The 17,310-nt window shown below is 44.7% G+C and overlaps 2 pseudogenes; both read right to left on the reverse strand.

Annotated features, from left to right (window-relative positions):
- Positions 1-2,732: 2,732 nt before the first annotated feature.
- On the reverse strand, positions 2,733-5,344 carry LOC133889426 (indole-2-monooxygenase-like; annotated as a pseudogene).
- An 8,556-nt stretch (positions 5,345-13,900) lies between these two features.
- On the reverse strand, positions 13,901-15,804 carry LOC133889738 (class V chitinase-like; annotated as a pseudogene).
- Between the last annotated feature and the right edge of the window lie 1,506 nt (positions 15,805-17,310).

Genomic DNA, 17,310 nt, shown 5'->3' on the forward strand with positions numbered 1-17,310 from the left:
TCGGAGATCCTGTCAATTAGGACCTGGAAAGAACAAGCTATTGGTCTAACTTGAGGAGAGTACCTTTGTTTTTGATCCACTCGAGTGAAGATGCAATACTCTCATATATCTGTAAGGTAGGTTGGCTATTGTCTTAATATGTTCTTTTAGCTTTAAGTAGCGAAGATTCTAACCTATAGGGCATATTTGAAAGAACACGCCTATATGAGCCTGATTGTTGGTCGCAGTCTATGAGACTTAGGTGATTTCTAATAAACTCATGAAGAGCCCATGAAGTACGACTTATATGCTCCACCCGCAGAGTAGCCTACCGACAGCAAGTATCAGTTATTATTTTAAGTGAAATTTGTTTGCACAAAACTTGCAATTGAAGGCGTAGTCTATTGTTCAAGTTGTGAATGAGTGTAGCTTGATGTTATAGGTGGATGCTTAACTTAACAGTCTCCACAGAAAATATGGTATGTCAAACAACGGTGGAAAATTGACAATTCTCTATGGAACTATAAGATCTGGTGGAGGATTGTTATAATTATAGGAACAGAGCCCGTATAATAATTCTTAATAAATCTCAAATGTCCATATTATGGAGAAGCGGCCTATGATGAGGTCCACCCTCTATTAATACTATATTGCTAATGGAGGTAGAGGTGTGGATTTTCTCCCTATATGTATGCAAGGACCTTACCTCATTAGATGGAAAATAAATAGACTGCTAATTGATAGTAGCCTTTAAACTGAGAAACCTCTTATTATGTGAGTGTATAAGAGTAAGGGTTTTACCTCTTTCTCTTTTTTTTGTGTTGGCATTGTAGTCTACTTCATCATGGCGTCGGCATGTACTGACAATCAAGAGAGCAGGTCTTCGAAACCCTTGCTCTTGAGATCCTATATCGGGAGAGAACAAATAAGGTTTTTAGAAAGTGCTCCGCGCTAAAATTCTTCGCCACGGCTCATCTTACTGGTCGCTTAGGTGCTGCCTGCTGTCATCGTCAACAAATTCGACGTGTCATCAGCAAAATTGATCGTACCGTCAACACGGTGCAACCAACATCTTCAGTAGCATTCATAGCACAGGACCAGTACGCAAAAATCACGTTACTTGTACTTTATTTTCCACGGTTCCTAATTTTAAGTATAATAGATCTAGGTGTATATAATGCTTTTATACAAATGACTAGATTATACTTTGATAATATGAATATATTAGTTTATCAGTTTACCCTCCTGAGTTATTTATGGATTAAATTAAGCTTTCAATTTCCTTTCTGGTCGCATAATATATATATATATATATATATATATATATATATATATATATATATATATATATATATATATTCTAAAAGCGACGACTTGGTAGAGAAAGTGACACATAGAAAAGTCCGTTAATGAATCCATTTGCGGCATGCACGGACATGGGGTACCTGCTCCCAGAGATGACCAAATGGGCCACTCGAGCTGGCCCGACACGCGCTCGGCTCAGCATGGCCCGGCCTGAACTGTCCAGCTACTGTAACAGGCCATGCCGTGCTGGTCCGCATGCCTCCCCCTTGATCCACCGGCACGGCCCGGCGGCACGACCAGCCCAGTGGGCACGACTGCGGCCCAGCAGCATGGCCGGCTTGGTGGGCATGATAGGCACGGCGGGCACGACGCTATAGGCGGCCCAACGGCACACGGGCGGCCCAATAAAAATAAAAAATAGCTACAAAACTAAAAAATATATAGAAAATAGATGAAAATAAGATTAAAAATATAGAAAATAGCTACAAAATTAAAAAATATATAGAAAATAGAAAATAGTCGGACCCATGTGTACCGGGTCGGATCGTACCTAGCCGTGCCGTGCCCGTGCCGACTTGGGCTGGGCCGTGCTAGTGCCAACCCGACTCGGCCGGGCCGTGCCGTGCCGCACGCTCGGCCTAGGCATGACCTGTGTCCTCATGCCGTGTCGGCCCGGCCTATCTCAGCTCGAGCCGTGCCGTGCCTGGGCCACACCTATAGTGTTGTGTCTCGGGTCGGTCCAGTAGGCACGGCCTATTTAGACATCTTTACCTGGTCCTAGAATTCGCCATGGATGAGCTCATGCTGAACCAAGATGTTCAGGCCAAGCTACAATATTTTTTAAACAGTGGAACCTATTTTCACATTCTTCTTTGGAGGCAGGGTCGAACGAGACCGCTCTGTGCGTGTCCGCTCCATGCATGTCCGTGCGAGCGTTCGGGCTCGAACACGGACTGGCTCGAGCGCTAGCGCCGTCCTTGCCAACCAGCCCGGATGCACTACAACATGAGGTGAGAAGTGTGGGAATATATGACATTTTTAAGTTTAATGAGACAAAACGTGTGGGAATGTTTGCAGCAGGCACGGATATCTGTTACCTGGTCCTAGAATTCGCCATGGCTGAGCTCATGCTGAACCAAGATGTTATGGCCAAGCTACAACATAACATGAGAAGTGTGGGAATATATGACGGTAGTACCTAGGACACCCTTGGATTCATGAGATTAATGTGTTGATATCTGTACAAGCGGAGTATGGCCTCACCAGAGACAGCATCAAGGCTATCTTGCTGTGAGTTCACCAATTTTCATTTGCTCCTTAATCTCATGAAGAGTACAAACTCCACACACACACACACATATATCAACACATGTATAAACTCACTCTCCCGCCTTCTGGTCGTCGCCACACCACCGGATACCTCGCTCATGTGCTCGTCGATCAGCGTGTCAAGGAGTTCGTCCCACCGGTCCCTTAACCTCTCGGCCTTGCGACGCGCCGGCCACATCAGGCACGCCGCCTGCCACCTTGGCCAGGCCAGGGTAGAAGTTCTCCAAGTTGAAACCCCCAAAAGGGCCATGCCGGCGTTGATAAGCTCCCGGAACTCCCTGTCTCGACCCTCCACTCTGAAGGACCGCCCCGCCACGGCGCGGCACACCATGTCGTTCGTGAACGTGCTCAGGAGCTCGCTCATGTCCACCACCGCGCGTGTTGCCGCCGCGGCGCGGATCTTGGTGATCAGAATGCCCACCTGCATGGACACGCATGGGACTCAAAAGTAAAAAATGTAAACTACGAGCGATCAGCTAGTGAATCAATGTTAACTAGCTAGAGTAGGCTGGTTCACACTAATAGCATAGCTAGTATCACCGTAATATATTACGGTAACCTTTGATAAAAAAAATTAGTTTTTTTGAGTTTTTACAAGGTTAGTGTCATTTAATTAAAAAACGTATAAAATTAGAAGAAGAGATAAAAAATATGTTAGCGGAAGAGAAAATTATGTATCCTCCAAATTTAAACCGAATCGTATAAATGTATTAGTTCGATTTGTATACGTTTTAATCAACTATCAAAATTATACGTCAAGTGCAGGTAACCCAACCAAAATCAAAATAGGTTTGTCTTACCTCTGTACTGTGCCTTGCCTGTTGCTGGCTTGATAAGATGACTTTAAACTACACGGTGTATCTTAATATATTATCTTAATAAGAATTTTGAAAAAAAATCATTATTTTTATTATGAATTTTAGCTATTGCTTAATTATATTTTGCATGGACTCTTTATTTATATATTTAATTTTTATAATAATTTTTTATAAGACTATATTTGATATGGATCTTTTTTTCTATTCTAATCCTAATTTTCATTATTATTTATTTATTTTATTTGGACTATTTATTTAGATATTTTGCTTCTCAAACCGTATGGAAATCGTACTATTAATTTTTCATAATATTTTTTTGAAAGATCATGACGAGCTAGAGTTCCAGCCTATATAAAAAGAAGAGAATTGATCCAATTTATAAGAAAAATTGGGCTCAAAAACCTTAACAAACGTACAGTTTCAGAGAGAGAAACCGACACCTAAACCCCAAAACGACGACACAACCTCAACTTGAAAGATGACGCTCACACCAACTGGTACAACCAGATAAGAGCAACCCAACTCAACTCATGCGCTAACCAACCAACCAACTGTCACCCTCAAAACTCGGTCGGCGGAGCCCTGTTCCCATGCTGCACCTCTCTGATACACAAGTCAGCAGCGCATCGCTTTAGAGGAACACATATTGGATCAAATCGCTGCCGTAAAGCGTCAATCTAGAATGAAGAGCCAACATGAAGCAAGGATATAGGGGTAAATCTACAGAAGAAGCCGATGGATCAAATGAAGATTGCAATGGCTTCTCGAAGCGACGCCTTCAAAAGGTAACGATATCAATACCACCATCACCCATCCGGACACCCGGAGAAGCATCTAGGGTGGAGGAAATATGATAATGTCGTCTCTAGGGAGGGAATGGTGCCTGAGAGCGTCAACGGTATTGACACTAGTAAGCCGGGTAGAGCATTCGCTCATAGCTCCCCACCCTAGAAACCTGCACAAAATGTGGTACAGGCCATGCAACCCTCATCGAGGCCATGGCTGGCCTGAAGCAAACGCCGAGGTCTCATCCCCGCAATATCACACCCCTCCCCCACCTCAAAGAAGTCCCCAGGTTGTTGCAATTGGCCCGACGTAAGAGGGAAAAAATGGTGCCAACCCAGACCGAGGGGTGCCAGTAGGGGGAGGAGAAGCTAAGCAGGCACGAAGCATCGGCGACACCAACCAGATAGGTGCCCGTTAAGCCCACCTCCGAACGCTGAGCACATAGCTGACCGGTGAAGAGGGAGTAATTTTTATATTCTGAATTTATTATTTATTAATCGTATTTGATTTTAACTTTTTGTCTTAATTTAGACTTTAGATATTCATAGTAATAAGTGGTCTTAATCTTTATCTTTTTTTATTAATATGCTTAGATTGATCATGGCCGCCGTGATTAAAAATACCTCCTCGCGGGCAGCACGGTAGGACTACACCTTCTTGCCGCTGAGCAGGTGCATAGCGACCAGCTTCTTGGCCTGCCGCCACCGCTCGCCGTAGGGCGCGAACCCGACGTCCGACGGCCCGTACGCGAGGACGTCGCCGAATATGGACTGTGGCCACGAGGCGAACGACTGGTCGTGCGTGCGCAGCACAGCCTGTGCGACGCGCGGGGACGAGGCCACCAGCGTCGGGACAGCGCCGAGGCAGAGCATCATTAGGTCCTCCCTGCCGTGACGAACGGCGAGGCGCCGCAGCGAGACGTGCGGCAGCGCGCCGACGAGGTGGAGGTGCCCGATCAGCGGCAGCGCCGGAGGGAAGGGAGGCAGCTTACTCTTTATTCCTTTGGCTGCTGCACCAGTGAAGTAGCGCAGCATCACGAAGAGTAGGAGAGCGAAGAGCAGCGGGAGAAATGCTTTCGCCGCCGGCAAGCCGTCGGCAAACTGATCAAGAACCGCTACTTGAGCCATGTTCACTTGAAACCAAAAGTCTTCGAGGCTGTGGAAATCGATGTCGTCCTTGGTGATGATCTTATAGATGCATGTGAAATCGATCAGTACGAGAGAGATAATCTTTTAAGTTGACTTAAGAGCCGTACTGAACCGGAAAATGGAGGACGAGATCCACACATGGGCTAATATTTTGTATACGGACAGTTGGCCTATTAATTTTTTTTTTCAGAAGTCGTCAAGAACATTTTACGCACACACCGTGATGATGCGATGATTTGTTAAGCAGTGATTAAAGAATCACCTGATTGCGTTCTTAATCTATATGTACTCTTATAAAATAATCCATCCGTTTATAAATAGTATGCATATTTTTTTAGCTTTGTCTTTGAAGTAAGATTTTAATCAAGATTTTCTCATAAAATATATCATTTATAGCTACAAAACCTATAAATATGAAATAATTTTGAATTGTGAACATAGTTATATAATTTTTATACACTAGACATTCTTATAATTTAATTAAAGTTAAAATATGCTAAGTTTGACTTTTAAAAAAAAATACATATACTATTTTTGAACGGATGGAGTAGACGAGTTGTGACAAATTTGGACAATCTTTACCATCCACACGCTTTGATTCTACAGCTGAAATCGATAGCTGGACCCCAACATTTACAAAGCTTAGTTACTTATCTCCTGTTTTGTGGAATCAATAATTATTGTATATAGACCACCAAGAAAATACTACATTGAATGCCATAGTGCTGTTGCATGCACGTAAAAGATGAGTCAACCTCTGTATGGAAGGACATAATTTATAGTGTATAAATATGCATATGCAAGAAATTAGAAAAATTTAGCCGGCTATTTTGCATAGATGGGAATAGTTTTATCTCTAATAATATAAAGCACGAATGTGGTCGTGCATCACCCCTTCCCTCCCCTCCCACTAGCATCGCTAGAAAATAGTTGTCCTACAAAATTGCTCGAAAAAACTCAAAGAAGATTCACACAAGAAAACCATTGCCCCCGCACATCGCTCATAGCCTATCGGGGGATAATCCCTGATAATAATCCAGAGTATATCGAATGACGGGCACGTTGATCCATGTTTACTATATGTGCATATCAACCTAGACTCGAGAACATCAATATTTATATAGGTTCAGATATTCCGTGGGATAATAGCCCTACGTCCTATATATTATCTTATGAATTGGATGAATTTGTTACAGAATATCCTCTTTACCTATACAAACACAGTCTTGACTCCTTCATATACCAGGTGAAAAGATGCATAAACAAACAGACCGTGCCAAACTCTGTAGCAGACATACCAACGATAGAGCCAACTACCCCTAACCCATTATGACGTCGGATAGGTATGCCTGACCTGCTCTAGTCATCCTATGCATCATATACCATCATCAAACACTGTCACGCTCACCCGTCAGACCATCCCACAACATTAAATACTATGAGACTGGTCACTGCTACCCCACACCGCCCCATGACCATGCCACGCCAAAAGCAAGTGTCTGGGGAAGGGAAAAACACTTAAGTAAGCAGTATTAAATAAGACTTGCTCGAGTAAATGAGTACCCACTATGCGACCAGTGAGGGTTGGCCGCAGGACCTCGCTGCCCAACTAGGGGCTAGTCGTGCGAGCTTCGCCCTGGTCATATGGTGTGACCGTAGTCTTGATAATACTTGCGGTGCAGGACCTGCCACGTGGGCATCCCCTTACTATTACACCCACAATAGCTCCTAAGCCCTCTCGCGGATATGGTGGATTGAGTGGTTCGCTACGGAGGTCCGTAGTCGCTGCACGCCACGTGGTCATGGACAGGTCCGGTCCAACCACCTGGGCCCTAGGTGATCGTAAATTTGCCCACGGAGTGGTCGTCGACACAACCCACATTAATGATCGACGCAGGAAATCATATCATGAATGAGGTTAAACGTGCAGAGAGGGAGAAAAAACATGGGAGAGTGTACCATAAATTTCCAATTTTTAAAATAGTAATAAAATTATTTTCTTGTTAGAATTAGGGGTGTTATTTTAGTTTCATTGAAAACCCTAAGAGAAAGGCCTAATTTCTAAATTAAATAATTAATTTAGGTTATTATTTATTTTAATTCGTTGCATCCATACTGGAGTAGTAGCATTAGTGTTTCATTGTGTGGAAATTATTTTTTTTAGAAAAATCAAGAGGCGCACTGTTTAAATTCTAGAAAAAGTTTGAAAATGCTTCTATAAAAGAAATTTTCTATTTTTCCTTCCTGGGCCAAATCTCCTTTCCTTTTCCTTTTTCTTCCTCGTCACTGTGGCCCACATCTCCTTCCTCTTCTTGGGCTAAGCCGGTCTCCCCTCCCTCACAGGCCGTCCCTCGACCTAGCCGCTTGTCGCTCGCTTCTCCACCTAGGCCGCAAGACAGCCTAGCGCGCGCATGTCACCCCTTTGCGCCGTGGATGTCCGGGCCCCACCTGTTAGGTCCATCCCTGGCCTGAGCTTGGAGCACCACCGGGAGTCCGGCTTGGACTCAAATCGCGCCACCGTCAGAGTCTGTGTTGAGCACGAGATGTCGTCGCACTAGTGTGATCCCCAAGCCGAGCCACCCTTATAAATAGAGGTCGAGACACCCTATTTTTTTTGCACCCTAACGCAAACCCTAGTTGCCATCGTACCAAATCCGCCGCGCTTTGCCGTCGCTAGTCCACCCCTGAGCTTCGTCGATAATCGTTGAACATTCCCGTGCCCTTGCCCTTGCCCTTGCCTCCTGACAATCGGAACACCCTCTCCACCTCCGCCTGTGAGCCGCCACCGCTGTTCTGTTCGCCATCGCTAGGCTAACCCACCGCCTCTCTGGCCATCAAGAACTCCCAGGTGAGATCATGGTCCGCTCCTAATGTCCTTTTGCCGTTCACCATCGTCGCCGGGGAGCTGGAGCTCAAGTTCAACGAGATCTCGACCGCGCGCCACCGTGCCTGAGCCCCTACGTCATCTCGGTTCTAGCAGTCAACTGACTAAACCCTCCCTTAACTCTCGGCTAGATTAGAGTGGAGAAATACCCTTTCGCCAGCAAATCCAGAGCCACCACGTGTCTACATAATCCTAGTAAGCCATCACCTGACCGCCACATCATCGCCCTAGTAAGCAGCCACGTCAGCAAGCCCTTTCCCATCAATGAGATTTATTTTTAATTTGGGAAAATTGGCTATTTTGCACTTAAGCCCCTGAACTTTTTTTATATACCTAAATCCCCTATCTTTTTATAGCTTAGTCCCTAAACTTTTCTATATTTTCAAAAAGGTCCCTCTATTTTTACAAATAGGTCCCTACCCCTTTTTGTTTTATTCAAAATAGGTCTTTTTCTTTTTCAGGTTTAACCCAAACTTGTTTTTAGTGTAACTTTCTCGTTCTTGCTCCGATTCAGTTTAACCGTAAACTATCTTCTAGTACCTTTTTCATAGATGTTAGCTATTGTTTGGTATACTGTTCTTAGTTGGTTTTGTTGTATATTTTCTATTGTGTATTGTGAGTAGACGAGGAGCAATTCAAGAATTTTCAGGACCAAGTGTTTGAAGAGTCAAAGCAGCAAGTTGGTAGAGGCAAGTGTCCTTGAATATTCTGATCCCAGCTTTTCAAATGCGTTCTTTATTTCAAATATGCATGCTTTCTGAATCCCATTTACTTATAGTACCCTGCTCCATATTGTCCTTATCGCCCTAGTGGTCAATAGTGGTTATGTTGGGTAGCTTATGCTTAGCTTTGCACAAGGGTATGGTTGGGTTGTTGGCTAAACATGATTAATGGTCTATGCAACAGTGGGTCGGGAATTATGGTAATTGTTGTAGCAACTGGGAACAGATGTCGAGCAGAAGGATTAGATGATGATGGTACGGGAATGCACAAGTGCATGGAAGCACAATGGTTGGTGTTAGTGTCTGCTCGGTATCCTAAGGACCGGTTCATGGAATGGGTAACCCTGATTAACAGTTCAACCACGAGGCATATATATGTATGGTCTGACTAATTAATTAGCAGATCCTCAATATAGTATAAGACAATGGTGGTGTAGGAAGGAAAGAGTGATTCTTTCTGTAGCTACAAGATGCAAGAGGGGGTGGGCTTCTGGGTGGTGCGATGACACTTTGACGGTGGTGAAACCTCAGTGAGCTTATTATTATTAGAAGAATGCTTTGTAACGATCTTGTAGTGAAACCTAGCCGCACACCTGGGAAGTGTGTAAGTGCTATGATACCACGTGCATACATGAATCATGACTCATGGGTAAAATTGGATGACATATGCAGAGTGTAAACTGGTATATCAGTTATGCTCACGGTTAAGAGCGGTGTGTTCCCTTCATATGATTAGTTTGGTTTAGTTCGGTTTTGTTTGGTTGGTGGGTTTGTTACCTGTGATGTACAATGGTGGGTGGTTATTGGTTACATGCGATTGGTATCAAGTCGGTTGGTTTGGGAACCTGATGCGGATTTCAGGTAGTTGGGGAAACTTGTAGAGATGTTTCTAGAAGTTGAAAGTTTAATGATGATTCACATAATTAAATAGAATGTTTTTATAACTCCTACGTTAGCATAGTTGGTATTTATACAAATTGTACATGTTATAGCCTGTTCTTTTATTTAAGCTTGCATGTCATTTATTTCTCACACTTGCGGAGTACGGTATGTATTCACTCTAGCTATTGCTATACAAATGTACATCGAAACGTTGCTCAGACAATGAAGGAGAACCAAACTACTTCTCAAACGAATATGAAGACTGCTAGGCTGGTGGACCCCCGGTTGATTGTTTGTGGAAGATGGGAGCTTCGCTATGTTTTACTAGTGTGTTTTACTTAATACCATTGAGGTCATTTCTATTTATTTAAATTAAACATTATAATAATGGCACTGTATGTGATACACTGATAAAGTCGCTATATGTATGAAACTTAATCCTGGCATACATGTAGTTTACATCTGATTTTGTTACTTTATAAAATCAGGTGTGACAGAGGTGGTGTCAGAGCCGTGTCAACTGTAGGATGTGAGCCTATTTAAAATGGTTGGGTCTTAAGGATTATTTTGATCAAAGAAAACTATTTTTGAAAACTCTACCTTGGCTTTTTTGTGCTTTCCTTGGCTAATTCTATTTAAACCCTGTTACTAACTTCTTCCTGTCCCATTTAAAATTTTGTAGATGGCCCATACCCGACAAACTGCACGTAAGAGCACTGCTAGTCATCACCCTATTTGACTGTTCAGCATTGGATCCACGTCTACCACTCCGATGGACGGCATGCAGGATGGTTCCCCGCCAAGCTTTGGAAGATACTTCACAGTCTGGGAGGCGAGAAGGCACGTGAGTATGTAGGATTAAAGACCAAGTACGCCAACGCTCCTCCTGAGTGAAAAGTCGAAGTAAGGATCTGCAATTTGCTACTAGAGCGTGGAGCCTACGAGGTGACGAGCATCCACCACGCTATCTCACCAAGAGCTACCTTTAAGGCTAGAATCTACGATGCCGCACGCCAAGCCCTTCTGGTCCTCTGCCACTGCCACCGCGACGACCTGATCTTCACCCAGTTCATCTACTACCCTCAGTATATCAGTGGATTCACCGTCATCACCGTTTTTCCCGTCATTGCAGAAGGCACTACCAGGCTTGGAGAGCATACTGTCCTAACCTTAGAGCTGAGTCGTGTGCTGGACCGTACCATGGAGGAGTTGTAGTATGTCAGAGGCAAGCTAGCTCAGACACAGAGTGAGCTATCAACAAGAAGCGCCACAACCCGGAGATTTGAGAATTTTCTTCTTCTGACTCTGAGTCTGAGGTGCAGACTCCGTGTTCTTTGCCCCACCACCTGGCATATCGCTTCCCAGCATTAGCACCCTGAGGCATTTGCAGAGTAGTATGTTCGTTTAGGAGGTCATCCTTTAGTTGTTACAAGTCATTATAATTGTGTGCTAGTTAGTGAGTTGGTTGTGTTTGGTAGTGTGCTATGTAATGATTTGGATCTTTGTTTGAGTGTGTGATGTATTGTGAAGAGCTCATCCACGAATGCATCCTTTAATAATATTATTATATTAGTTAGTTTGGGAATCTATCTCTGCGTATCCTTGCTCGTTCTTGTTACTGTTGTTCCACCTATCTCCTCGTTTCCTCATCTTCTCTCATCTACGTCAGATGGTGAGCCAAAGGATTGCAAACTATGCTGCTCGTGCCAATGCCAACACTAATGTCAATCCACCTCCTTCGCTGCAGCCTTCCTTTGAGCAACTTTTGGCAGTGCAAACCTAGATTCTACAAAGAGTGGCCTAGACAATGGCCCAAATGTAACAAAATCCCTTTGTCGCTGCTCGTGCACTGTCACAGCAACCCCGAGACAAGCTCAGAGAGTTCCATAGGACTAAGCCACCTACTTTTTCTTATGTTGCTGAACCTATGGACGCCGATGACTAGCTCAAGTTTATCGAGAAGAAGCTTCTGGTCACTTAGTGTAACAACAGGGAGAATGTCCTATTTGCTTCACACCAGCTGATGGGACCTGTCGTAGACTGGTGGAATGTCTATATCTTTTCACATGAAGAACTTGATAGCATCAACTAGTAGAAGCTCAGGAATGCCTTCTATGCCCACCATATACTACAAGGAGCTATCAAGATCAAAAAAAAGGAATTTCTAGCACTCAAGCAAGAAGGAATGACTGTGAGTGAGTATATCACTAAGTTCACTCAGCTGACCCGGTATGCACCAGAAGCAAGACAGTTTCCTGAAAGGACTGTAATTTGGCTGTTGATTTCTATTGGGGCATAAGCCAAGAACTACATACGAAATTACTCTAGATCAAATTCAAAATAGCTTGGCTACGTAAATGCTGAAACGTAACTTATTTTGTGACTGCAGGCAGTATATTCTAACAAAATAGTCGCAACGAAGTACCAAGATCATACAGAAAAGGAGCGTATACAGCGTAGGTTTTCTTCCTTTTTAGATCAAGCATAGGCTTTCGATGACATGGTATGTTGGGCAAAGAAGAAAAAGAAAAGGTGGACAGGCCTGAATTTGTTGTGTTTGGGCTCGAATGGAGGCCTACTCTCCTACCACTTCCATCTGGGCCACACTGGTCTTCAGTGTTCACTGAGCAGCCATTTACTGAGTTTTTTTTATTTATATATTTTTTCGGTTAAAAATTAAATAAATAGACTCCTAATAAAATAAATTGTAAAACTAGAGCACGGCATAAACAGTAATTCGCGATGAACTGTTCTGTGAAATTCAATTTTCTCTCATATCTTCTCTATTCAAAACAATGATGTTCTGTTGCTCCAAAAATTCTAAAATTTTTTGTATGTGTTCCATAATTCATGTGCAACCCATTTTAATTAAATTTAACAAAAAATACTGTGTAGAATTTAAACTAAAATTCTCCAAAAAAGGCTACTTTTATAACTTCTAGCAATTGTTAGAGCTCAAATAAATTTTTAAAAATCTGGTAAAATTCACTAATATTCTTCTTATGTGACGAGATAATTTATAAAATTATTTTTAGTAGTAGGTTTATATATGTTTTAATTCAAATTAAGTTAAAAGAAGAACATCACATGAAATTATAAAAATACATATAAATGGTGCATTAGAAAGGAATCCACTTTTTTACCATATAATATAGGGCTGAAAACAATTTTAGAAATTATCAAATCATCCAAGAAGAATATTAGTGAATTTTACCAGATTTTTAAAAATTTATTTGAGCTCTAACAATTGCTAGAAGTTATAAAAGTAGCCTTTTTTGGAGAATTTTAGTTTAAATTCTACACAAATTTTTTGATAAATTCAATTAAAATGAGTTGCACATGAATTATGAAACACGTACAAAAAATTTTAGAATTTTTGGAGCAACAGAACATCATTGTTTTGAATAGAGAAGATATAAGAGAAAATTAAATTTCAGATAACTGTTCATCGCGAATTACTGTTCATGCCGTTAACGCCCACAGGGTTCTTACTGTTCACTGAGAGGACGGTAAGCGTCTAATTTTGTAATTTATTTTATCAAAAGTTTATTTATTTAATTTTTTAACTGAAAAAATAAAAAAATATAAAAAGCTCGCCATTTACTCATCTCGGGGAGAGGATTCACGGCAGCCCATAACTCTAGGCCTGTTTATTCTGCACGCTGGGTTCCAGGCCTTTATTTCCTCTCTGGAATTAGCCCATGTCATTCTGATGGAGGTTAAATGCATAGGGGTTCCTAAACATACTGTGGCTGAACACTGGCCTAGAAGGCTAAATGCATGTTGTGGCTTAACATTGGCATTTTTTAATTCAATTCCAGAACATTAATAGGCTTTCTTTGCTTCAGTTTGGAAACATTTCTCCTGTGTGTTTTGGTAACCTGCTTAGGATATCTCGAAGAGCATCGAATCGAATGGGTAGAACACTTCTATAATTCAGTAAAATTACACCGATTTACACCATTGTTGATGCATTCGTTTTCAAACAATAACAGTATTTAAAAGGTTGGAATTGCTGCTACGCTGCACCTACAAAATTAGAACGCGATGAAATACAGCACAATTTCTGCAATGCTGATCACCTCCAGTGTCAGAATCGCTACAATTCCAGGAGTAGCCCTACACTAACACCACACAAGAATTAGCAATCCCAAATGCAGGAACACAATTTGCTTCCTCCAAGGCAACCATGAGACGGACCCAGACGTCGGCGCCGGCACCGGTCCTGGCGTTAGCGCAGGTGACCGGAGAGCCGGCGGCAGCTGAACCGGTCCCTGCCTCTGTCTGACACCGGTGCCATTCTTCAAATTCAACGAAATTTCGCTCTGCATCCAAACCTTCGATGCTGCAACAGGGTGTAAGATCATCTTCAGTAGATACTTTAAAATTTCATCCTTTATAATATTATTATAGCATCCCCTAACACTATTACAGTATCTTTTATTTTTTTTAATCTCCAACAGCTATCCTATTTTCTACTTTCTACTACTTTTCTCCTTCATCCGAACCTACAGTCAACCTCTGTAAACAGCACTACTACAGTTGTGGTTGCTACAGTAACTCGGCACATGTAAGTATCACTGTATCAGCACGGACATGGAATGGAACAGTGTCACACTGTCACTCACTGACTAACCTCTTGTAGACACCGTGAGGTTGGCATCGTCGTAGTTCACCGGCCACAGGAAGTAGCCAAGGAACCCGCGGCACGCGTCGAATGCAAGCTTCTCGGCCACGACGGCCGCGCCGTCGAAGGCGATCCAGACGTCACCCACAGACAGGTAGGACGACACGGACGCGTTGTCGTACGTCGTGGTCACCGCGCGCCGGCCCGCGCCGGCCGCGGCGAGTCTCTGGACCTCGGCGTAGGACATGACGCCGGTGGCGTTGCTCCCGCGCTGCTTCGGCCCCGCGGCGCGCCCACGCCGCTGTTTGCCTTGTTGCGCAGGAACCACGAGCGGCCGTACAGCGGGAGGCCCATGACCACCTTGCTCGCGGGCACGCCCGCGTCGATCCACGACACGACGCCGTAGCTGGCCGAGAAGTGGGACGCCCTGTCGTAGAGCGGCGCGTCGAAGGCCGTGGCGTTGGAGGCCCCCGGCGGCCGGAGCCCGAACGCCACCACGTTGACCCAGTCGAGGCCCCTCGCCACGGCCTCCGACGGTTAGTCCACGCCAGCGGACGGCGCGTCGAAGACGTGGTTGGAGAAGTAGACCGTGGCCGTGAGCAGGAACCCGGGTGGAGCTGCGGCGCGCCACTCGGAGACGAGGAACCGGAAGTTGGCCATCTCCACCGCCGACGCCAGGAACCGCCACGTGACGTCGAGCCCGTCGAACTCGTTCTCGCGGGCCAGCTTGACGGCCGCGGCGATGAACGCCGCGCGGGACGCCGGGTCCGCGGCCATCGGGGCGAACGCGGGGTTGGTCTCGGTCGCTGCTCCACCCGCAATGCCGGCAGTGCCGACGGAGTAGGGTCCTGAGCGCGCGGTTCTTGGCCTTGAGCTCCCGGGAGAAGGTGGAGAGGAGGCGCGCCTGGTCCGGGTCCGTGGGGAGCACGAGCGTGCGGAGGGTGGGGTGCACGGCAAGCACTGAATAGTAGAGGTGCGTGTAGAGCGAGGCGTCGAGCTCGGCGAGCGGGCGGAGGCGGGCACCCGCGGCGAGGTAGTAGCCCGCGCGCACCGTGGACGACGACACAGGTGCTGTTTCTCGTGTGTCCGGAGGCGCAGGAGCCGAAGCAGCGAGTGAGAAAGAGAGCGCCACGGCAATGGCGAGGACGAGGAGGGTGTTGTTCTTGGTGGCGGCGGGCGATGCCATTGCCCGCGAGGTCGTAGGAGGGCGGTGGGAGTGCGCTGTCGCTTGTTTTTGTGTTGATGTCATTGGAGGGAAAGTGAGGGAATCTTGCTTGCGTCGTTGTGCAGGTGTTTGATTCTCGCACTTTGGAAATTTTGGAGATTGCTAAGCTCAACTAATCAGCAAAGGTGACTACATGATCTTTGTCAGCCCCTCAATCCGACATGGTGAATAGTAATGTGGAGCAAGAGAGGGGTTAAACTGAATTGAACAAGTTACCAGTGGAATTTACATGTGCAGGTTGTTTCTGGGGATCAGACTTCACATGCGACTGTAGCAGTAAGTGGAAAATAGTACTGGTAATGATAAGGGGACTGTGTCAATGGTTGTCTGCTTCATTTGGAAACGATCGTTCTCGTGACCAACTGTACCGACCGAGGTCCCCCGGCCGTTCTTGGCTCCACGACGGGTCCCAAGTAAAAGCGTTTTGCACCACGCGAACAATGACTCAACCTTTTATGATTCAGCCAAAGAGAAGTAACAGTGATTTAACTTGGCACTCAAAAACTCAAGAGAGAGATGTACCGAGTAAGTCAGGACTTTCAGGTTTCAGTTTCAGCTCCACTTTGCTTAAAAAATCAGGGCCTTGACACTTGAGGTAGCACCAACTTGAGAGCAAGCTCCACAGGATCTTATTCGTAACTGAACCAATAAAGATCACTGAACCTGCACTCGAAGATGTAAAACTGAAGTAACTGAGGAGTAAACTACTAATTCAAGCAGCACACCTACTCTGTACCTGCTCCGAGCCAAAGCCCAACCAACTGTGCGTAAACAAAGCCATTTGCCGATCAGAGTGCCATCTGCACACTGTAATTCGAGCTGCACGTACGTCTGGTGGTATAAACCTGGAGCTGCTCTCTATCCGCGCCTGTGAGGCTGCGAGGCCGACCCAAGGCCGCTCAGACTGCAACGCATCTGAACGTGAGTGAAACGCATGCATGCATCTCCGTCAGTCAGTCAGTCAGTCAGAGACCGTGTCCTGCTGCGCAGCGGAACAGGGAACCCACGGAACCCTGCCACCATGCCTCGGTGCCCACCGCCCAACTCGAGGAAGAGGCCGGGTGCCCAAGTTATTAAGGCCGCCGCCGCTGCCCCCCTGACGACAGTTTTCCAAAAGAATTTTACCATGTGAAATAGTATACGTGCGAGACAGCTTTGGAGGTGAATATTTGTGTAAGAGAGTAGAGTTCTTCTGGAATTGCTTCCAAGTGTAGAGTTCTAACATTTATTCAGGTTAAAAAAATGTGCTGCTCTGGAATTTACTCCAGGTTTGTTCTCTACCTGCCTGCCCATACTCGTGCAACGCGGCTCGATTTTTTTAACGGAAGCCATCGAGACACTTTTATTGATAGCAAATAAACATTATATCATTCATCAATTCTGATAAAATAAAAGATGGATGTTCCTCAATCCAAATATAATATTGGGAACCCTCCACTCAACAAGTTAAGTTACGAGCAATATAATTGTTTTCTATAAGATAATGTTCGACTATTACATGATCGAATCTGGAAGCTATAAATAAGCATTCCTCATAAATCGCTATCTTTTGCCTCACCAAATTCGCAGCATCTAACATAGTCTACACCACCTCCATACAATCTG

Source organism: Phragmites australis, chromosome 13 (genome assembly GCF_958298935.1).
Source record: "Phragmites australis chromosome 13, lpPhrAust1.1, whole genome shotgun sequence".
NCBI lineage: Eukaryota > Viridiplantae > Streptophyta > Magnoliopsida > Poales > Poaceae > Phragmites > Phragmites australis.